At 44.7% G+C, this 23,134-nt stretch overlaps 1 protein-coding gene across 1 annotated transcript in view; it reads right to left on the minus strand.

Annotated features, from left to right (window-relative positions):
* Positions 1-20,763, minus strand: part of SCNN1B (sodium channel epithelial 1 subunit beta) — a 107,934-nt gene extending 87,171 nt beyond the window's left edge. Inside the window, exon 1 of the mRNA XM_074381928.1 lies at positions 20,650-20,763. The gene's annotated coding sequence lies outside the window, so the exon portion shown is untranslated. The remainder of the gene's footprint in view (positions 1-20,649) is intronic.
* Between the last annotated feature and the right edge of the window lie 2,371 nt (positions 20,764-23,134).

Here is a 23,134-nt window from a genome sequence, read left to right on the forward strand (position 1 = left end):
TCAAGCGATTCTCCTGCCTCAGCCTCCTGAGTACCTGGGATTACAGGTACGTGCCACCATACCTGGGTAATTTTGGTATTTTTTGTAGAGCTGAGGTTTCACCATGTTGGTCAGGCTGGTCTTGAACTCCTGACCTCAAGTGATCCACCCTCCTTGGCCTCCCAAAGTGATGGGATTATACGCATGAACCACCATGCCTGGCTGAGGTTGAGCTTTGAATAGGATGATCAGAGAAGGGTCCAAGAAGGAACTAAAAATGGTATGGAAGTTGACTCTGCAGATGTCTGGGAGAAGAATGTACCAGGGAGAGGGAATAGCACGGGCAAAGGCCCTGGGGTGGGCAGTGTGCTGGGTGTGTTTGAGGAGTAGTAGTAGGAAGACCAGTGTGTCCAGAGAGGAAGTGAACACAGAGAAGAGACTAAGAGAGGGCTTCAGAGAGGTAATGGGGGGATGGGAACAAAGTTTGAGGGAAAGTCTTGTAGGCCAGTGTAGGGACTTCAGTCTCTTTTTTTGTTTGTTTGTTTTTTGGGACAGGGTCTCTCTCTGTTGCCCAGGCTGGAGTGCGGTGATACAATCTCAGCTCGTGCAACCTTCACCTTCCTGGTTCAAGTGATTCTCATGCCTCAGCCTCCTGAGTAGCTGGGACCACAGGTGCACACCACCTCGTCTGGCTTAGTTTTGTATATTTGGTCTCTATTAAAAATTTTTGTAAGTTTTGTATTTTTAGTAGAGACTAAAAATGGGAAAATATCCTACTTTTAGTAGAGATGGGGTTTTGTCATATTGGCCAGCCTGGTCTTGAACTCCTGGCCTCAAATGACCCACCAGCCTTGGCCTCCCAAAGTGCTGGGATTACAGGCGTGAACCACTGCACCTGACTGGGGACCTTGGTCCTGAATCAGAGTGAGATGGGATCCTTGAGAAGGTTTGGGGTGATGCAATCTGACTGGACATTTTTTATTTTTTATTTTTTTTTATTGAGGCAAAAAATACATACAGCTAGTGCTCGATTTACAACCACGATTGGTTCCGACAGACTGGTTGTAACACGATTTGGTCTTAAGTTGAGTAGGCTATATGTACAGTACTATGAAATGATGTTATAAAAATCTTTAAGTCAGGCCGGGCACGGTGGCTCAAGCCTGTAATCCCAGCACTTTGGGAGGCCGAGGCGGGTGGATCACAAGGTCAAGAGATCAAGACCATCCTGGTCAACATGGTGAAACCCTGTCTCTACTAAAAATACAAAAAATTAGCTGGGCATGGTGGCACGTGCCTGTAATCCCAGCTACTCAGGAGGCTGAGGCAGGAGAATTGCCCGAACCCAGGAAGCGGAGGTGGCGGTGAGCCAAGATCGCGCCATTGCACTCCAGCCTGGGTAACAAGAGCGAAACTCCGTCTCAAAAAAAAAAAAAAAAATCATTAAGTCATATTTTCTCATAATTTTCTTTCACTATTGTTATATATCATAATTTTCTTTGTTCATTTTATGCCACTTGTATCATCTCTACACTGTTTCTTATTTTTACATTCATCAGGTTTAAGTAAAACACTGCATTACCAGTACAACTGGTTTAATATTTGCAAAACATACAAAATTACAAAATACAGGTGCATACAAAAATACAAAATACAGGTGTAAAAAATGGTAGTGCTGCCGGAAGCTGGTCCGCACTGTTGTATGCCCAGCTGGGCAATGTTTGTGCTGCCAGACGCGGAAAAGTCGTGGCTAGCGATTGTGGTTGTAAAGTCGAATGGTTGTAAGTTGCATAGGTCATAAGTCGATCAATACCTGTATATACATAACATAACATTTAACATTCAACCATTTTTCATTTTTTAAGACAGGACTTCACTCTGTTGGCCAGGCTAGAGTACAGTGGCAAGATCAGGGCTCACTGCAGCCTCCACCTCCTGGCCCCAAGTGATCCTCCCTCTTCAGCCTCCTGAGTAGTTGGGGACTACAGGTGCATGCCACCATGCCAGGCTAATTTTTTTTTTTTTTTTTTTTTTTTTTTGTAGGGAAGGGGTTTCTCTATCTTGTCCAGGCTGATTTCAAACTCCTGAACCCAAGCAATCCTCTTGTCTCAGCCTCCCAAAGTGCTGGGATTACAGGCATGAGCCACCATGCCCACCCATTTAACCATTTTTAAGTTTACAGCTTAGTGGCATTACACACATTTACACTGTTGTGTAACCATCACCACCATTCACCTCCAGAACTTTTTCCCCTTTCCAAATGGAAACTTTATACCTGGGCCAGGCATGGTGGCTCATGCCTGTAATCCCAGCACTTTGGGAGACTGAGGGGGGCAGATCACGAGGTCAGGAGTTCAAGACCAGCTTGGCCAACGTGGTGAAACCCCGTCTCTACTAAAAATACAAAAAAATTTAGCTGGGCATGGTGGTGTGTGCCTATAATCCCAGTTACTCTGGATGCTGAGGCAGGAGAATTTCTTGAACCAGGAGCCCAGAGGTGGAGGTTGCAGTGAGCTGAGATCGTACCACTGCACTTCAGCCTGGGCTACAGAGCAAGACTCCAATGTAAAAAAAAAAATCTTTATACCCATTTAACAATAACTCTCCAACCCCTTGGCAGCCATCCTACTTCATGTCTCTATGATTTTGACTACCCTAGGGACCTCATATAAGTGGAATCAAACTTGTTTTTGTTATTTCGCATATGGCTAATTTCACTTTACATAATTTCTTCAGGGTCCATCATGTTGTAGCATGTGTCAGAATTTTCTTCTTTTTAAAAGGTTATATAATATTCCATTGTGTGTAGAGACCAAACATTTTGTCTGTCCATTCATCTGTTGATGGATGTTTGGGTTGTTTCCACTTTCTGGTGATTGTGAATAATGCTGCGATGAGTTTGGGTGTTTACTGTTTGAGTCACTGCTTTTGATTCTTTTGGGTAGATCTGACTGAAAGATTATAAGTCTCACTCTTTTTATTTTTTTGAGACTAAGTCTCCATTTATCTCACAGGATGGAATGCAGTGGAACGATCTTCAGAATCTTGGCTCACTGCAACCTCCATCTCCCAGATTCAAGCGATTCTCATGCCTCAGCCTCTGGAGTAGCTGGGATTACAGGCACCCACCACTATGCCTCACTAATTTTTGCATTTTTAGTAGAGATCAGTTTCAGCATGTTAGCTGGGCTGGTCTCGAACTGCTGACCTTAAGTGATTCTGCCTTGGGTTATCAAAGTGTCAGGATGACAGGGGTGAGCCGCCATGCCAGTACATTATAAGTTTCACTCTGTTAGAATTGCTGGCTGGGTCAGTGGTTCACGACCGTAATCCTAGCTCTTTGGGAGGCAGAGGCGGGTGGATCACTTAAGCTCAGGAGTTTGAGACTAGCCCGGGCGACATGGCAAGAACACATCTCTACGAAAAATTTAAAAATTAGCCAGGCATGGTAGAATGCCCCTGTTGCCCCAGCTACTTGGGAGGCTGAGAGATGGAAGGACTGCTTGAGCCAGGGAGGTTCACTGCAGTGAACTATGATCACGCCACTGCACTCCAGCCTGGGCAACAGAGTGAGACCCTGTCTCAAAGAAACAAAAAATAAAAGGGATTGCTGAGAGTGAACTAAGGGTGCCAAGGGTAGAGCAGGGAGCAGGGTGAAAACCGTGGAGGTGCCCAGATTCTGGATATAGTGCTCAGGAAGAGCTGACACAATTTGCTGAGGGACTGGATGTGGGGTGTGAGAGGAAAAAGTAAGTTGCAGAACAACACCTGCAATATAACATTACCGTATTTACACAAAACCTTGCGAAACAATAGGATACATCTAAATAGGTATATGTATTTATTTATATAAATGCAGAAACACAGGTTGGGCGTGGTAGCTCACACCTGTAAACCCAACACTTTGGGAGACCGAGGTGGGAGGATGGCTTGAGCCCAGGAGTTCGAGACCAGCCTGAGCAATATAGTGAAACCTTGTCTCTACTAAAATAAATAAATAAATAAATAAATAAATAAATAAATAAATAAAAATAAAAATAAATTAGCGCGTGCCTGTAGTCTCAGCTACTTTCAAGGATTGCCTGAACCCCGGAGGCTGTGGGTGCAGTGAGCTCTGATCTCACCACTACACTCCAGCCTGAGCAGCAGAACGAGACCCTATCTCAAAAAATATAATAAAAAATAAGTAAAATAAATGCAGAGACAATGTTTTAGAAAGATACAAACCAAATATTTAATGGGTATATATACATACACACACAGACACACACACACAGACACACACACATACACAGACACACACACACACGGACATATATGAAACTGCAGAGACCAAATTGTAGTAGGATACATATCAAACTGTTAACAGTAGTTATCTCTGGAAAGAAAGGGAAGGAACATGGATAAACATGTGTAGGGCTGGGTGTGGTGGTTCAAGCGTATAATCTCGGCACTTTGGGAGGTTGAGTCAGGTGGATCACTTGAGGTTAGGAATTTGAGATCAGCCTGACCAGCATGGCGAAACCCCATCTCTACTAAAAATACAAGGAATTAGCTGGGCATGGTGGCGGACAACTATACTCCCAGCTGCTTGGGATGCTGAGGCAGGAGAATCACTTGAACCCGGGAGGTAGAGGTTGCAGTGAGCCGAGATTGCTCCATTGCAGTCCAGCTTGGGTGACACAGCAAGACTGTGTCTCAAAAAAAAAAAAAAAAAAAAAAAAAAACGGCATGATCAAGGAGAATTTGATCCTTAAATGTATGGCTTTTGTTTTTTAAAGGGGTATGTTCAGATATCATTTATGTAATTTAAAAAATTAAAAACCCTAATAAACAGTGCTTATGTCTTTAAAAAGAATAGGAGGGGCTTGCTTTGATTTATGACCAAGTCTTTCAGACAACTGTATGTACGCTTAATGAGTCAGATTCACTTTTGAAACTATTTAATTGCTACTTAAGTGGCCTTAAATCACTGGCTCACGCTGGGAAGGAACATAAGAGAACTTCACTTGATTTGATCTACTGAAAGAGAAAACCCTTCTAGCTAGTGTGGGTTTACAGCTGGAAATGAGCCAGGCAGTCTTATTTGTTTTAATTAAAATTAAATTTTTATTTTTTACACGTAGGGGATTAGAAATAAACAGTCTTTAAAACATCGACAATTATGAGGCCTTAAAAGCTAGAGTTTAAGGTGGGCAAAATGGCTCATGCCTATAATCCCAGCACTTGAAAGGCTGAGGCAAGAGGATTACTTGAGTCCAGGAGTTTAAGAACAGCCTGGGCAACATAGCAAGACCCAGTCTCTACAACAAACAAAAAAAGTAGCTGGGCATGGTGGTACACACTTGTAGTCCCAGCTACTCGGGAGGCTGAGGTGGGAGAATCACTTGAGCCCAGAAGGTTGAGGCTGCAGTGAGCCATGATCTGCGCCACTGTATTCCAGCCTGGTGACAGAGCAAAACTCTGTCTCAAAAAAAAAAAAAAAAAAAAAAAAAAAAAAAAAAAAGAAAGAAAGAAAGAAAGAAAAGAAAAGAAAAGAAAAAGAAAGAAAAGAAAAGGAGGCAGGGCACAGTGGCTCACGCCTGTAATCCCAGCACTTTGGGAGGCTGAGACAGGTGGATCACGAGGTCAGGAGTCCAAGACCAGCCTGGCTGAGATGGTGAAACCACGTCACTACTAAAAATACAAAGATTACTCGGGCGTGGTGGCAGGCGCCTGTAATCCCAGCTGCTACAGGAGGCAGAGGCAGAGAATTGCTTGAACCCTAGAGGTGGAAGTTGCGGTGAGCCAAGATCACACCATCGAACTCCAGCCTGGGTGACAGAGTGAAACCTGTCTAAAAAAAAAAAAAAAAAAAAAAAAAAAAAAAAAAAAAATTCAAATATTCGAGTAGCAAACAAAACCGTGGGGATGTTGATAGCAGATCCATTTGATTCCATCCTTTCTACCCTGGCTCTGTCTTCGAGGTTGGGGAGGAATTTCTTTTTTTTTTTTCTTTGCGACAGGGTCTCAAGCTGTCACTAAGGCTGGAGTGTGTGGTGTCATCCTAGCTCAATGTAGCCTCAAACTCGTGGGCTCAATCAATCCTCCCTCCTAAGCCTCCTGAGTAGCTAGGACTACACGCCACCATGCCCAGCCAATTTAAAAAAATATTTTGTAGAGATGAGACCTTGCTCTGCTGCCTGGGCTGGTCTCAAGCTCCTGGCCTCATGCAGTCCCCCTGTCTTGGCCTCCCAAAGCGCTGCGATTACAGGTGTGAGCTACCGCACATGCAGCCTCCGCTGGTTTAGAGTCTCCACACACAGCTAGAATAATCCTTCTATGACTCAAGCCATATTAAAGAACAGAGCGACACTCCATAGTCATCTTTGAAAGATGCTAGGTTTGGCCGGCAGGCTCTAAGATGCCTCCAGTGATTCCGCCTGCTGGTGCCAACACTTGTGTGCAGTCCCCTCCACTTGGGGTAGGCTGATCTGGTGGTTTCCTTCTAATCATCAAAGACAGCAAGGGTGACGGGATGTCATTTCTACAATTAGGCTATGTAAGTTGCTCCCTACTATCTCGCTAGCACCTTCCCTTGCTGGCTTTGCTGAAGCAAGTTACCATGCTGGGAGGGTCACAGGGCCAGGAACTGAGAGTGGCTTCTGGGCAAAAACCAGACAGGAAGTGAGGCCCCATAGTCCAACAACTCTTGAGGAACTGAATCCTGCTAACAACCAGCTTTTCCTAGTCCAGCCTTGAAATGAGACCCAAGTCTTGGCAGACATTCACATTGTCACCCAGGCTAGAGTGCAGTGGTGTGATCAGAGCTCACTGAAGCCTTGACCTTCTCATCTCAAGCAATCCTCCTACCTCAGCCTCCTGAGTAGCTGGGACCACATGCCACCATGCCCAACCAATTTTAAAAAATATTTTGTAGAGATGGGAACTTTCTATGTTGCCTGGGCTGGTCTCAAGCTCCTGGCCTCATGCAATCCTCCTGTCTTGGCCTCACAGGTGGCCACCATCACAGCTGGCTAATTTTTTAAACTTATTTTTTGTAAAGGCAGGGTTTTGCCATGTTGCCCAGGCTGGTCTTGAACTCCTGGGCTCAACTGATCCTCCCACCTTGGCCTCCCAAAGTGCTGGGATTTACAGGTGTGAGCCATCATGCCCAGCCCCTGGCAGACACATTAATCACAGCCCCACGAGACCATGAAGCAGAGCTCACAGCTAAGCCTTGCTGGGGTTCCCAACTGTCAGGAATTGTCATGTAATAAATGAGTAATGTTTTAAGTCACTAAGTGTGGTAATTTGCTATGTGGCAATAGTCAGCTAATACACTAGGGAACTGACTTATTATTTTGAAAATCTGTAAGTAAAAGGAGAGAGTCAAGCATATATTTTGCCTGTCCTATCAAATGGAATCTGAGGGTAGTCACATAACTGATATGGGGACAGTTTTCTTTTATAGATATATCCTAGCTAATAAAAGAAAAAATATATTAATGCTTTGCAACTTTTTTGTTTTTTTGAGACAGGGTCTCAACAGGGTCTCACTTGGTCACACAGACTGGAGTGCAGTGGTGCAACCTCAGCTCACTGCAGCCTCGACCAGGGCTTAAGTGATGCTCCCACCTCAGCCCAGTAAGCAGCTGGGACTACAAGTGCATACCACCATGCCCAGCTAATTTTTTTTTTTTTTTGTAGAGATGGGGTTTCTCCATGTTGCCCAGGATAGTCCTGAACTCCTGGGCTTAAGCAATCAGTCTGCCTTGGCCTCCCAAAGTGCTGGGATTATAGGTGTGAGTCATTGCTTCAGCCCAGGAGTTTGGACACCAGCCTGGGCAACATAGTGAGACCCCATCTCTTAGAAAAAAAAAAAAAAAAAGAAAAAGAGAGATGCTACTTAGTCACAATACCATCATGACACAAAACAAAATGAGCCCCAGATCTTTTATATTTTTAGACTGACTCTCACTCTGTCACCCAGATAGGAGTGCAGTGGCATAATCACAGCTCACTGCAGCCTCAACCTCCCTGGGCTCAGGTGATCTTCCCTCCTCATCCTCCAGGATGTGGACCTGTAGGCCACCCCCTGGGACTACAGGTGTATGCCAACACGGCTGGCTAATTTTTGATTTATTATTTTTTATTTTTTGTAGTGACAGGGTTTGCTGTATTGCCCAGGCTGGTCTTGAACTCCTAGGCTCAAATGATCCGATCCCCTACCTCAGCCTTCCAAAGTGCTGAGATTATAGGATCTTTATTAACATGTAATTTCCTATATATGCATATGTAATTCCCCATATTTTGAGGCCAGTCGCCCTCAAAATGTCTTTTACTATCAGTTCAAACCGGGACCCAGTCAATATTCACAAATCGGGTTTTATCATCTCTCTCTCTCTTTTTTAAAATTTATTTTTGACCAGGCATGGTGGCTCACACCTGTAATCCCAGAACTTTGGGAGGCTGAGGCAGGTGGATTACCTGAGGTCAAGAATTCCAGACCAGCCTGGCTAACATGGCAAAACCCCGTCTCTACGAAAAATACAAAAAAGTAGACAGGCGTGGTGGCAGGCACCTGTGATCCCAGTTACTTGGGAGGCTGAGGCAGGAGAACCACTTGAACCCAGGAGGTAGAGGTTGCAGGAAGCAGAATTGCACCATTGCACTCTAGCCTGGGTGATAAGAGCAAAACTCCGTCTCAAAGGGGGAAAAAAAAAACCTGAAAAAAATTTACTTTTAATAGAGACAAGCTATGTTGCCAGGGCTGGTCTTGAACTCAGGCTCAAGCATTCAGCCTCCCAAAGTGCTGGGATTACAGGTGTGAGCCACTGTCGCTGGCCTGATTCTATCTCTTAAGTCTTTTTAAGTCTAAACTAACCTCCCCTCCCGTTCTCCCTCCATTTCTTCCAGGTCATTGGCTTGCTGAAGCAACTAGGACCATTGTCTTGCTGATAGAATGGTCTACCTTCCAGACTTTCATTGATTTCTTGTGGGATATTTCACTTGTCCTTCTGTCTCCTGTATTTCCCATATATTAGAAACTAAACCTATGGTTTGACCAGATTTTGGCTACACATTATTGGCAAGAATTCTTCCTGGGTGGGGTTATAAATATGTTCTTGCATCACACCAGAAAGCTCAGAATGCAAAGCTGTCTCATTAGTGAAGCTAAGATTGATCCATGGGGTTAGGTGGTGACAACTTGATCATTCCATTGTGAAGTCGTTTCTTCTCTTAGAACCAGTAAGTTCTCTATGGCCTGATGATGTGGCCGCTTGTGAATTGCATGAACCCAGGAGGTGGTGGTTGAATATCCAGCCTCCCTTGAACCTTTCACCTTGCAACTTCAGCATCCATTGATGATCATTGTCTGAGTCAATTATTTTGTTTGGGGTTGCAAAGTTCTAAGGCTCTCATTCCTTTGACATTTGTGAGCTGGCGTTCTTCCTTAAAGAAGAGCTTCTTTCTCTCATTGACCAGGGCAGAATAAATTCTTTCCTTGTTATCCCTACTATTTTTAGAGTAAGGACTTGATGCAACAGCTGCCTCTGATGGTGACAAATAGTTCTTTCTTGTTTTCTCTTTCTCTTTTAAAAATATCATTATGAATTCATTGATCTTTAAAAATAGACTTAAGATGTTTCATTCAATGGTATTTACTATTAATATTATTATTATTATTTTGAGACAGTGTCTCGCTCTGCTGTCCCGGCTGGAGTGCAGTGGCTCGATCTCCGCTCACTGCTACTCTCATGTCTCACCCTCCTAAGTAGCTGGGATTACAGGCATGCGTCACCACACCCAGCTAATTTGTGTGTTTTTAGTAGAGACGGGGTTTTGCCATGCTGCCCAGCCTGATCTGAAACCCCTGATCTCAAGTGATCCACCTGCCTTGGCCTCCCAAAGTGTTGGGATTACAGGCGTGAGCCACCATGCCCAATTATTATATATTTTTAAATTATGGCTAATTAAAAATTTTCTGTAGAGATAGAGTCTTGATATGTTGGCCAGGCGGTTCTCCAACTCCTGTGCTCAAGTGATTCTCCTGCTTCAGCCTGCCCAAATGCTAGGATTACACATATGCCTGGATCATTTATTATTTTTGTTAAATAATTTTTTTTTTTAGGCTGGATACACTGGTTCATGCCTGTAATCTCAGTGCTTTGGGAGCCTGAGGCAGAAGGATCAGTTGAGGCCATGGGTTTGAGACTAGCTTGGACAACAGAGAGACCCCATCTCTACAAAAAATGAAAAATTAGCTGGGTGTGGTGGTACACGCCTGTAGTCCCAGCTACTGTGGAACCTGAGACAAGAGGACAGCTTAAGCCCCGGAGACTGAGACTGCAGTGAGCAATGATCACACCACGGCATTTCAGCCTGAGTGAAGAGTGAGAGTCTTAACTTTTTTTTTTTTTTTTTTTTTTTAGACAAAGTGTCGCTCTGTCGCCCAGGCTGGAATACAATGACATGATCTTGGCTCACTGCAACCTCCGCCTCCTGGGTTCAAGCCATTCTCCTGCCTCAACCTCCTGAGTAGCTGGGATTAGAAGGGCATGCCACCACACCAGGCTCATTTTTGTATTTTTAGTTGAGATGGGGGTTTTACTATGTTGGTCAGGCTAGTCTCAAACTCCTGACCTCATGAGCCGCCCGCCTCAGCCTCCCAAAGTGCTGGGATAACAGTCATGAGCCACCGCGCCTGGCCAAGAGTCTTAACTTCTTAATGTCTTACATGGCCACATGTTACCTTTGACAAACCTGAGAAACCAATGTTTATACATTACTATTAATCGAACTCTAGAATTTATTTAAATTTTACCAGTTTCTCCACTAACGTGGTTTTTCTGTTCCAGGATGATTCATTCCTTCTTTTTGATACCAAAAAATGGTCGAACTTGAGCAAGTGGGAGCCCTGCCAGGCTGCCTCTGTGTCCTGATGGGACCATGACCTCGCATGGTCTTTGATAAACTTCTTTGCTTTCCAGCCCAGCAAGATGCCCCAGGCTCATTTGGATTTGATTCATTTGCCAACATTTAAAAAGTAGCAGATTGAACTTGAAAATCAGGATTTTCCATTTCTCCTGAGAAGTCAGCAGATCTGGCAACACCGAACCTGCATTCCTCGGCAGAAATTGGCGGAAGCTTTCCTAGTCGGGCTGCCCCATTTAGACAGGGGGTGTGTTCTCCAGTTTGACAGGGTCCTCACCTCTCCCTAGAACTGGCTCATGCCATGCCTTTGTGTCATCTGTCTGGCTGCTGTAGGCATCGGAGGTTGCTCCCTCTGCGTTAAGAGCATGGACTACAGTGTTTGTCTGCCCTTTGCTCTCACTCCTACCTTTCTTTCTATTTATGGAGTGCCTGTGTGTGCCACACACTATGTGAGGGGCTGGAGTTCTAACAAGACCAACATGTGGGTTGTGACCTGTTTGATCTTAGATCCATTCTCTGCCATTTTCTTTCTTTCTTTCTTTCTTTCTTTCTTTCTTTCTTTCTTTCTTTCTTTCTTTCTTTCTTTCTTTCCTTTCTTCCTTTGAGACAAAGTCTCGCTCTGTTGCCCCAGCTGGAGTGCAGAAGCACCGTCTCTGCCTGGTGCAGCCTCTGCCTCCCGGGTTCAAGCAATTCCCCTGCCTTAGCCTCCTGAGTAGCTGAGATTACAGGCACGTGCGACCATACTTGGCTAATTTTTGTATTTTTAGTAGACACAGGGTTTCACCATGTTGGCCAGGCTGGTCGAACTCCTGACCTCAGGTGATCTGCCCGCCTCAGCCATCCCAAGTGCTGAGATTACAGGTGTGAGCCACTGCACCTGGTCATCCCTAACATTTTTAATGCAAACTACATTTCCCAAGCTCTACTGCCAACTGGTCAATTGGCTTCTAGCTAAACTGAGCCCAAAAGAGGCACTAGAAGGAGATTGGACGGTGGGACCAGGTTGGGAGCTGGGGCAGTCCTTCGTTCCCCAAGTTCAGAGAACATTTCCCAGCAGAGGCTGCACCTCTTCCATGGTTTATTTAGCTTCTCACTGGGCAACCCCTCCTGTGGTTCTGGCTCCTTCTAGGTGGACCAAGCTCTGGGCATGATGCAGCTCTGGGCATCTGTAACACCATGTCCTCCCTGTGCCCCTCCAGCCCAGCTGTGAGAGAAGCTTCCTGATGTTTCTGAGTCCGGGTTTGCTTCACCATCTCCGGTTTGGCTTCTCAGCTGTTGAATCATAGGTGTAATTAACTTTTTGTATCAAATTCCCTCTATTTGAATTGCCTAGAATGGTTTTGTTTTTCAGGGACAATGCAGACAATCCCTGATTTATGATGGTTCAATTCAGGATTTTCTGACTTTACCATGGTATGAATGCAATATCTGTTTAGTAGAAATTGTACATGGAGTACCCATACAACCATTCTGTTTTTCACTTTCAATACAGTATTCAATACGTTACACAAGATACTCAATACTTTCTTATAAATTAGGCTTGATGTTAGGATGTTAGATGATTTTGCCCAAGTGTAGGCTAAAATAAGTGTCATTTTTTTTTTTTTTTTTTTTTAAGACAGAGGCTTGCTCTGTTGGCCAGGCTGGAGTGCAGTTGTGTGATCTTGGGTCACTGCAACGTCCACCTCCTGGGTTCAATAGATTCTCATGTCTCAGCCTCCCAGGTAGCAGGGACTATGGGCATACGCCACCACAGTCGGCTAATTTTTGTATTTTTAGTAGAGATGGGGTTTTGCCATGTTGTCCAGCCTGGTCTTGGACTCCTGACCTCAAGTGATCCACCTGCCTCAGCCTCCCAAAGTACTGGGATTACAGGTGTGAGCCACTGTGCCCAGCCTAAAGTAAGTGTTCTGAACTTAAGGTAGGCTAAGGTATGATGTTTGGTAGGTGCATTTCAGCTTGATGCAGGATAGGCAAGACCCCAAGTTGGGGCTTAGCCTAGGAGGGTTCTTGGCTTTGCCCAGGAGAGAATTTAAGGGCAAGCTGGTGGTGTTAGACAGCAACTTTTACTGAAGCCACAGTGCACAGCAGCAGCAGAGGGATTGCTCCTTGCAGAGCAGGGCTACCCCATAGGCAGTGTGTCCAGAATAGCAGCTCAGAGGCAGGGCTGCACTCATATTTACATCCGCTTTCAATTATATACAAATCAAGAGGCAGTTTATGCAGACGTTTCTAGGAAGAGGGGTGGTAACTTCTGGGTTGTCAGGTTGTTGCCATGGAAAGGGATGGTAACTTCTGGGCATTGTCATGGCAATGATAAACTGACATGGCACATTAATGGGTGTGTCTTATGGAAAGCTGCTTCTGCTCTGGCCTCGTTTTAGCTAGTTCTCAATTTGGTCCAGTGTCTAAGCCCCACCTCTGGAGTCAAGTCATGCCTACTAGCTCTATTAAGATATTTTCAACTCATGATGGGTTTATCAGGATGCAACCCCACTGTAAGCCAAGGAGGAGTATCCGTAGTTCCTTTCTTTACCTGCACTTACTTGCTTTGTGAATCTTGGCAAGTTACTTAATCTCTCTTAGCCTCACTCTTTGTATCAGGAAAATGAGATAACAATAGTGCGTATCTCATGTAACTGTTGTAAAGATTAAATTCAAAGATGCATAGTAGATGCTTAGCTCAGTTCTTAACACCTAATAATTGTTTGGAAACCTTATCTAGTCTTTCCCCCTCAATTTTGGGGGGTGCCAATTCCATCATCGCTTTTTATTTATTGAAATTAAATTTTCTATTTTTATGAATTTAGAGGTACAAGTGTGGTTGTGTTACACGGATATAGTGAGGAGTGGTGAAATCTGGGTTTTTAAGGTACCCAAAACCCAAATAGCATATATTGTACTGAATAGGCAGTGTTCCATCCTTCACCCCTTTCTCCCTCTCCCCACTTTTGGATTCTCCATGCCAGGCTAATTTTTGTGGTTTTTGGTAGAGACGGGTTTTCCCCATGTTGCCCAGGCTGGTTTTGAATTCCTGGGCTCAAGCAATTCACCCACCTCAGCCTCCCAAAGTGCTGGGATTACAGGCACAAGCCACTGCACCTGCCAGTAAGCATTATTATGATGATCCCCAGTTTTCCACATATAAACAAGCACAGAGAGGTTAAGTGATTTGCTCAAGGTCATACAGCAATTAAATGAAGCATCATGAGGCAAACTCAAATATGTCTGATTTTCAAGTCTTGTGCTTTGGAGGAATAAAGTCAGGAAATGTCAGAAACTTCCTCTTCTGTATGTCCGTGTGTACCCATTGTCTAGCTACCACTTACAAGTGAGACTATGTAAAGACACTTATCTATTTTTATTCTAGGTAACAGAGTGCAATCTCTACCTGACCCCACCAGGGACAGCCAGGTACTTCTTTCTCTGTGCTTCCATGGACACACAGCTAATGTTTACTGAACATCTGTTATGTGCCAGAGTCTTAAGTTATTCAATCTTTTTTTTTTTTGAGACAGAGTCTTCTTTGTCATCCAGGCTGGAGTCAAGGGTATGATCTCGGCTCACTACAACTTCTACCTTCCAGGTTCAAGTGATTCTCCTGCCTCAGCCTCCCAAGTAGCTGGGATTACAGGTGCCAGCCACCACACCTGGCTAGTTTTTGTATTTTTAGTAGAGATGGTGTTTCACCACGTTGGCCAGGCAGGTCTCAAACTCCTGACCTAATGTGATCCATCCGCCTCAGCCTCCCAAAGTGTTGGGATTACAGCCGTGAGCCACTGCCTTATTTAATCTTAATAAATATCTTTATGGGGTAGTTATTACTATTCTTCCTATTTTCCAGGTGAGAAAAATCAAAGCACTGAGTCTCATGGCTTGTACAGAAGAAGAGTCACAATTTGCACCTAAGCAGTCCGCCTCCAGGGTACATGCATTTTAACCTGTACTCTAAATCTTTCTGGCATGTTGGATATCACTGTTATAGTATGTAAGGAAGTGTCTCTCCTCAAGTAGCTCACAGCCTAGCTGGAGAAATAGGCTCATTAATTACTAAGCTCAATGCAATGTGATACTTGCAAATCTTTTGTGTGCTTATTCATTTATTCAGTCATTCATCCATTCATTCATTCAGGAAGCTCCGAACACCAATTATGTGCCAATCCTGTGCTAAGGGCTGGTGAGGAGGCACATGGTCACTTGGGGGACCCAGACCACACCTCTAGCCACTGACTGCATAGTGGGGAAAGAGGAAACTTCTGGCATTTCCTGGTTTTATTCTTCCAAAGCACAAGACTTGAAAGTCACACATATGTGGGTTTGCCTCCTGATTCTTCATATACTTGCTGTGTGCCCTTGGGCAAATCGCTTAACCTCTCTGTGCTTGTTTAATACGTGGAAAACTGGAGCTTATAATAAGAATACCTACTGGCTGGGCTGACGCCTATAATCCCAGCACTTTGGGAAGCCGAGGCGGGTGGATTGCTTGATCCCAGGGAGTTCCAGCCTGGGCAAGATAGGAAAACCCCATCTCTACCAAAAATACAAAAATTAGTCAGGCATGGTGATGCATGCCTGTGGTCTCAGCTACTCAGGAGGCTGAGGTGGGAGGATCGCTGGAGCCTGGGAAGATGAGGCTGCAATGAGCTGTGATCATGCCGCTGCACTTCAGCCTAGGTGACTGAGTGAGACTCTGTGTCTCAAATAAAATAAAATAAAATAATAAAAATAAAAATGATACCTCTCTCTCAAGCTTCATGTAAGAACAAAGTAAGATGATGAATGCAAAGCCCTTGGCAGAGTACTGGGCACACAGGAGGACTGAATCCACTGTTACTATTATTTGCTGGTGATGGTTGTTAACTGCCCGCAAGCACCAACAGTGGAAGATTGTTGTTCTACAAACTGCATCCCGGCCGGGCGCAGTCGCTCACACCTGTAATCCCATCACTTTGGGAGACCGAGGAGGTCAGACGTTTGATCATGAGGTCAGGTGTTTGAGACCAGCCTGACCAACATGATAAAATTCCGTCTCTTCTAAAAATACAAAAATTAGCCGGGCTTGATGGTGTGTGCCTGTAATCCCAGTTACTTGGGAGTCTGAGGCAGGAGAGTTGCTTGAACCAGAGATCACACACCACTGCACTCCAACCTGGGTGACAGAGTGAGATCCCATCTCAAATACAAAACAAAAAACAAAACAAAACAAAACCCTGCATCCTTTAGCTTGGCAAAATTTTGGTAGTGCTAGCAAACCAGGTACATTCCTTCTGGCTTTCCAACCAACAAGTCTCAGCAGGACGAAAACAATGCCAGTAGGCATGACAGATATATCTTTATTGAATACACAAAGTCAGCTGTTGTTCTCCAGGGACTCTGCAGAAACACTGGAGAAAGCTCACAGCTCTGCAGGCTTCCTCCGCCCTCCCAGCAAGCCCGGCCCTGCCTGGCTCCAGATCAGTCATGCCTGGCTGGGTTTAAAGAGCTGCAATCCACTCGAATGCAGAAGGTACGAATTTCAGTCCATGATCTTGGATGTTCAACACATAAAACTGTTTACTTTTCTGTAACAAAGTAATTTCTATTTCTGTCCTCTTCCTATGAGAAGCAGAAACTTAAATATCAGCCAATTGGAAGCCTAAAGATGAGCTATATGCTGAGGACTCCCAAATTTCTTCAGCATTTTCCCTGAAATCCAAGCACATCTCTCTGTGTTCTTGACAATCTCACTTGTATGTTCATTAGCCGTCTTCAAATTAAGAATCATCCAGCACTGAAAACCAGAATCTTCTCCCTTACCCCTGCTCCTTCTGTAGTTTTCTCCTTCTCAGTAAATGGCAACCCTATTCTTTTAAGTTTTCAGACCAAGCCCGGGTGCGGTGGCTCACACCTGTAATCCCAGTACTTTGGAAGGCTGAAGTGGGCAGATCACTTGAGCCCAGGAGTTTAAGACTAGGCTGACCAACATAGTGAAACCCTGTCTCTAATAAAAAGACAAAAATTAGCTGAGCATGGTGGTGGGCACCTGTAATTTCAGCTACTTGGAAAGTTGAGGCAGGAGAACTGCTTGAACCTGGGAGGCAAAGGTTGCAGTGAGCCGAGATCGCTCTGCTACACTCCAGCCTGGGTGTAAGAGCGAGAATCCATCACACACACACACACACACACACACACACACACACACACACGCACACACTTCATACATGTACTTTTCAGACCAAAGACATTGGAAGATTTTTTCTAAACCTATTTTTTTTTTTTTTTATTAAAGTGAGGTTCACAGAACATGAAACTCGTCCTTTTATTTTTTTATTTTTTATTTTTTTTGGAGGTGAGTTCTTACTCGGTCATCCAGGCAGTGGTATGATCATACCTCACTGCAGTCCCCAAATCCTGTGCTCAAGCGATCCTCCCATCTCAGCCTCCCAAGTAGCTGGGACTACAGGTGCATTCAACCAAGCTGGGCTGACTTTTTATTTTTTGTAGGGATGGGGGTTGGTTTATGTTGACCAGGTTGGTTTCGAACTCCTGGCCTCAAGCAATAAAATTAACCATTTTAAAGTGAACAATCCAGCAGCGCTGAGTGCACTCAAATGTTATACAAACACTGCCTCTATCTAATTCCAAAACATTTTTATCACCCTATAAGACAACCCCGTACTCATTGTATTTTTAGTAGAGATAGGGTTTCACTATGTTGGCCAGGGTGGTCTTGAACTCCTGACCTCAGGTGATCCGCCCACCTCGAACTCCCAAAATGCTGGGATTACAGGCATCTCTCCCATTTCCCACTACCCCCCAATCACCAGTCTGCCTTCCATCTGCATGGATTTACCTATTCTGGACATTTCACATGAATTTAATCATGCAATATGTGGACAGGCTATCCAGCCTGGTCGACAGCGTGAGACTCTGTCCCTAAAACCAACAAAACTACAGAGCATCACTCTCTAAATGTCCATAGGCACCACAAACATGACAAGTCCAAAGCGAAACTCACCCCATTTCCAAACAGCTGAGGTTGTTGTCCTTGGCAACAACTTAGAGCAGGCGTCCCCAAACTTTTTACACAGGGGGCCAGTTCACTGTCCCTCAGACCGTTGGAGGGCCGCCACATACTGTGCTCCTCTCACTGACTACCAGTGAAAGAGGTGCCTCTTCCTGAAGTGCGGCGGGGGCCGGATAAATGGCCTCAGGGGGCCGCATGCGGCCCACGGGTCGTAGTTTGGGGACGCCTGACTTAGAGGACCTGACTTCTTCCACTTAGACAAGTGTTTTGAGATTCAAGCATGCTTTAGCCTGTATCAGCACTTCATTCTGCTTTTGGGTTGACCCCACTCTCTTAAAACCCACAGCCAGTCAGCCGGTGAATCCAGCTGAGTCCATCTTCAAAGTGTTTCTAGAACGGATTCACGTCTCACCATTTCCACTGTTGGCACTTTGTTCCCCCTCCGCAGCATAGCATCACCTGTCACCTGGATTATTGCATTTTCTTACCTCTGTCCTTCATCCTTCCCCTCTTCGTCCCCACCCTTCCTGGTCCAATATTTTTTTTTGAGACAGAGTCTCACTCACTCTGTCATCTAGGCTGGAATGCAGTGATGCCATCTCAGCTCATTGCAACCTCCGCCTCCCAGGTTCAAGCAATTCTCCTGCCCCAGCCTCCTGAGTAGCTTGCATTACAGGTGTGTGTCACCACGCTGTGGTAATTTTTGTATTTTTCATTGAAATGGGGTTACATCATATTGGCCAGCTGGTCTCAAACTCCTGGCCTCAAGTAACCTGCCTACCTCAGCTTCCCAAAGTGCTGGGATTACAGTCATGAGCCACTGCACCTGGCCTTTTTATTTATTTATTTATTTATTTTTATTTTATTTTTTTAAATTTCTTTCTGAGATAGGGTGTCACTCTGTCTCCCAGGCTGGAGTGTAGTAGCTCCATCATGGCTCACTGCAGCCTCAAACTCCTGGGCTCACGTATTCCTCTTGCTTCAGCCTCCCAAGCAGTTGGGACCACAAGTGTCCACCATCATGCCTGGCTATTTTAGAGACAGGATCTCCCTATGTTGCTCAGACTGGTCTCGAACTCCTGGACTCAAGCAATCCTCCTGCCTCAGACTTTTAAAGTACTGGGATGATAGCTGTGAACCACCATGCCTGGCCACGCCCAGCCAAATCTTTTTTCTACACAGAATCCAGAGTGACTTTATTAAAACCTAAGTCACATAATGCTCCTTCTCTCCTCAAAATTCTCCAGTGCTCTCCAGCTCATTTCACTCACATAGTTTAAGTGCCGATGGTGTCCTCCAAGGCCCGAGATCCGGCCTCCGGCCATTTCTCTGACTTCACCTCTGCCATTATCTCTTCACTCAGTTGATGGCCACTTGGGTGGACTTCCTTGCTGCCAGTACACTTGACCATTTCTCTCCTACCTCAAGCCCTTGGTACTCAAGCTCTTACTGGAACATTCCTCTTGCAAACATAGCCCAATGGTTTGACACATTTCCTCCAGGTCATTGTCTAAATGTCCCCTCAGTGAAATCTTCCCTGGTGATTCTCAGAAAATTGCACTCCCTCCCAGCCTTTTCTCTGACTTATTTTTCTCCACACTGTTGTCACCATCTAACATACTTATTGTGTGTTTAGTGACTGTCCCCACTATTGGAATGCAGGCTCAACAGAGGCAAGAATTTAGGGATGTTTGGAGCACTGCAGTATTCCCATTTGCCCAAACTATAGCAGATGCTTTCCTGTTGCATAGTAAGTGCTTAATAAATATTTGTTAAGGCCGGGCACAGTGGCTGATGCCTGTAATCCTGGCACTTTGGGAGTCTGAGGCAGGCGGATCACCTGAGGTCAGGAGTTCAAGACCAGCCTGACCAACATAGTGAAACCCCATCTCTACTAAAAACACAAAAATTAGCCAGTGTGGTAGGACACGTCTGTAATCCCAGCTACTCAGGAAGCTGAGGCAGGAGGATGGCTTGAACTCAGGAGGTGGAGGTTGCAGTGAGCCAAGATTGCACCACTGCACTCCAGCCTGGGTGACAGAGCATCTCAGAAAAAATATAAATTTTGTTCTCAACATACCATGATTTTCAATGCTTGCTTACATTAATCCGTTTGTTGACAACATTGCCTTTCCCTTCCTCCCTTTCCTTCATCCTGATAACTCTTACATATCCTCCAGGCATCAGCTTAGAAACCATTCTTCCAGGGAGTTTCCCCATCTTCCCAAGTCTGGTACAGCACCGACTGCTATGCATTTACTAAACCCTAGTTTCTTTTCCTCTTGGGCTCATAGCTGGACTACATTTCCCAGGCTCCCAAGCAGATGGATGAGACCATGTTACTGAGTTCCGGCCAATGGAAAGTGGGTAGAATGACCAGTATCTATTCAAGGTCTGACCTATGAAAACTTTCCATGTTATCTTCCACAGTGTTCTTTCCCTCCTGCCAGGTGGATGCAGAGGATCTGACAGGCAACTGACACTCTCAGGGGAGGGCAGTGGAGCCATTAGATAGAGGGAGCCTGGGTCACTCACTGAATGACTACGTGGAACCTACCCTTTCCTCAACCAGCATTAGATTGTAACATAAGTGAGAAGTAAACTTTATTGTATTAAGCCACTGAGATTGGAAGGTTATCTGCTGTAGCAATTAACCTGCCCTGATAAATATATCTGGATCAATTGTTTTCTCCTTCCCCGCCCCGACTCTCCCAAAGAATTCTTTCCTCCCCAACCACAGCGCTTACCGTCTTGATAGCAACAGCCTCTCTACTGGTTTGTCTCTACCTGACGGTGAAGGTGTGGGAGGACCTGGATCACGCCTGTCTCATCCTAGATAGAAACCAGCATTCCGCTCAGCACCTGGCCTGTAGCAACCACTAAGTAAATATTTGTGGGATTGTTTCTGTGGTTGTTGAGTTCTCTGTTCTTGAGTGCCTGTTTTGGTAACTTTCCCAGGACTGGATTCCTCCTACATCTCACCATTCCTCTCCAAACACCCAGGTCCTGCCTTTGACCCCGCCCAGTGGCTGGAGCTCTCTAATATCACAGCTCCTGCAACTGATCCACCTCTTGGAATTCCAAATAGTGCCAGGGTTCCCAGGGCCTCTACCCACCTGTTAGGATCCTTGACCTGGCCTGATTTTCTAGCACCTGCTCTCTGGATGCTACATTTTTCTCTACTTAACTGGACTTCTTTGCAAGTCCTGCAACTTTACTGGTTCAGAGCCTAGGCTTTGGCAATGGGATAATAACTAAGATGTGTTATTAAATGAAACGAAGTCAGGGACAGGAAGCAGGGTATATACTATGTCATCATTTGTAAAATATAATGAAGATAATTATATACTGGAGTTTACATAAAACATTAGACAGGGGTGTCCAATCTTTTGGCTTCCCTGGGCCACATTGGAAGGAGAAGAATTGTCTTGGACCACACATAAAATACACTAACACTAACTAAAAAAAAAAAAGTCACACATGCAAAATCTCATAATGTTTTAAGAAAGTGTATGAATTGTGTTCAGCCACATTCAAAGCTGTCCTGGGCTGATTAGAGTCTTGGGAGTCATTGAGGGAGGGGGATTTATCTTTTATTCATTTGCACTTTGTATATGGTGAACAATGACCTCCCCCACCCCCCAAATAGGTGCACATCCCAATTCCTTGAGCCTGTGAATGTATTACCTTACATTCCGAAAGAGACCTTGCAGATGTCATTACATTAAGAATCTAGGAATGGGGGGATCATCTTGGATTATCTAAGCAAGCTCAATATAATCACAAGGTTGGCTGCAAGATACGGAATGCAGGCAGCCTCTAGGGCTGGAAAATCTGGGAACAATTTCTCACTAGAGCTTCCAGGAGGACCACAGCCATGCCCACCCCTCAATTTTAGGACTTCTCATCTCCAGCACTGCAAATAATAAATTTGTGCTGCTTTTTAAAAAATTATTTTTACTTTTGTTTGTATTTATATTTTATTATATATATAATTTTTTTTTGATGCAGTTTCACTCTTGTTGCCCAGGCTGGAATGCAATGGCATGATCTTGGTTCACTGCACCACCTCCTGGTTCAAGAGATTCTCCTGTCTCAGCCTCCCAAGTAGCTGGGATTACAGGCATGTGCCACCATGTCTGGCTAATTTTATGTATTTTAGTAGAGATGGGGTTTCACCATGTTGGTCAGGCGGGTCTCGAACTCCTGACCTCAAGTGATCCACCTGCCTTGGCCTCCCAAAGTGCTGGGATTACGGGCATGAGCCACCTCACTTGGCCTTTGTTTATATTTTAGAGACAGTGCTTTGCTATGTTTCCCCAGGCTGGTCTTGAACTCCTGGGCTGAAGTCATCCTGCCGCCTCAGGCTCCCAAAGTTCTGGATTTACAGGCATGAGTGAATACACTCAGCAACTCATACTGCTTTAAGCCATTACGTTTGCCACATTTCTGGTAATGTATTATAGCAGCAATGGGGAGTTAATATTTGGAATTGTAATACTTGGGAAATTATGCTCGGAATTTTTTTCTATGTTCATGTTTTCTTTTCTTTTCCTTTCTTTTTTTTTTTTTTTTTTTTTTTTTTTTTTGAGATGAAGTCTTGCTGTGTCACCAGGCTGGAGTGCAGTGGCGCAGTATCGGCTCACTGCAATGTCTATCTCCCAGGTTCAAGCAATTCCCCTGCCTCAGACTCCTGAGTAGCTGGGACTACAGACATATACCACCACACCCAGCTAATTTTTTATATTTTAGTAGAGACGGGGTTTCACCATGTTGGCCAGGATGGTCTTGATCTCCTGACCTCATGATCTGCCTGCCTCTCAAAGTGCTGGGATTACAGATATGAGCCACCATGCCCGGTCGCTGTGTTCATGTTTTCAAAAATTTAATAAAAATACATATTCAATCCAGAAATCCTACTTTTAGGCTTCATCTCCTGGGAAAAAAAGCATCAGAACGCAAAGATATGAGTACCAGGAAGTTACTGCAACATTGTTTATGGCAAAATGTGGAAACAGTGACTGCCCATCAATACAGAGTGGGAGAATGCACACTGGTGCATCTATTATGCACAGTTATGCTTCCCACAGAATGTTATGCTGCCATTGCAGTGTTGCATAGAGTCACAAGGGATAATCTGAACGATTTCCACAAGGCATCACTGAGTGGAGAAAGGAAAAAGTGTGTATAAGACGATTCTATATTGTTGTTTGAAAAAGGACAAAATTACAA

This window comes from Saimiri boliviensis, chromosome 12, assembly GCF_048565385.1.
Source record: "Saimiri boliviensis isolate mSaiBol1 chromosome 12, mSaiBol1.pri, whole genome shotgun sequence".
Taxonomy (NCBI): Eukaryota; Metazoa; Chordata; class Mammalia; order Primates; family Cebidae; genus Saimiri; species Saimiri boliviensis.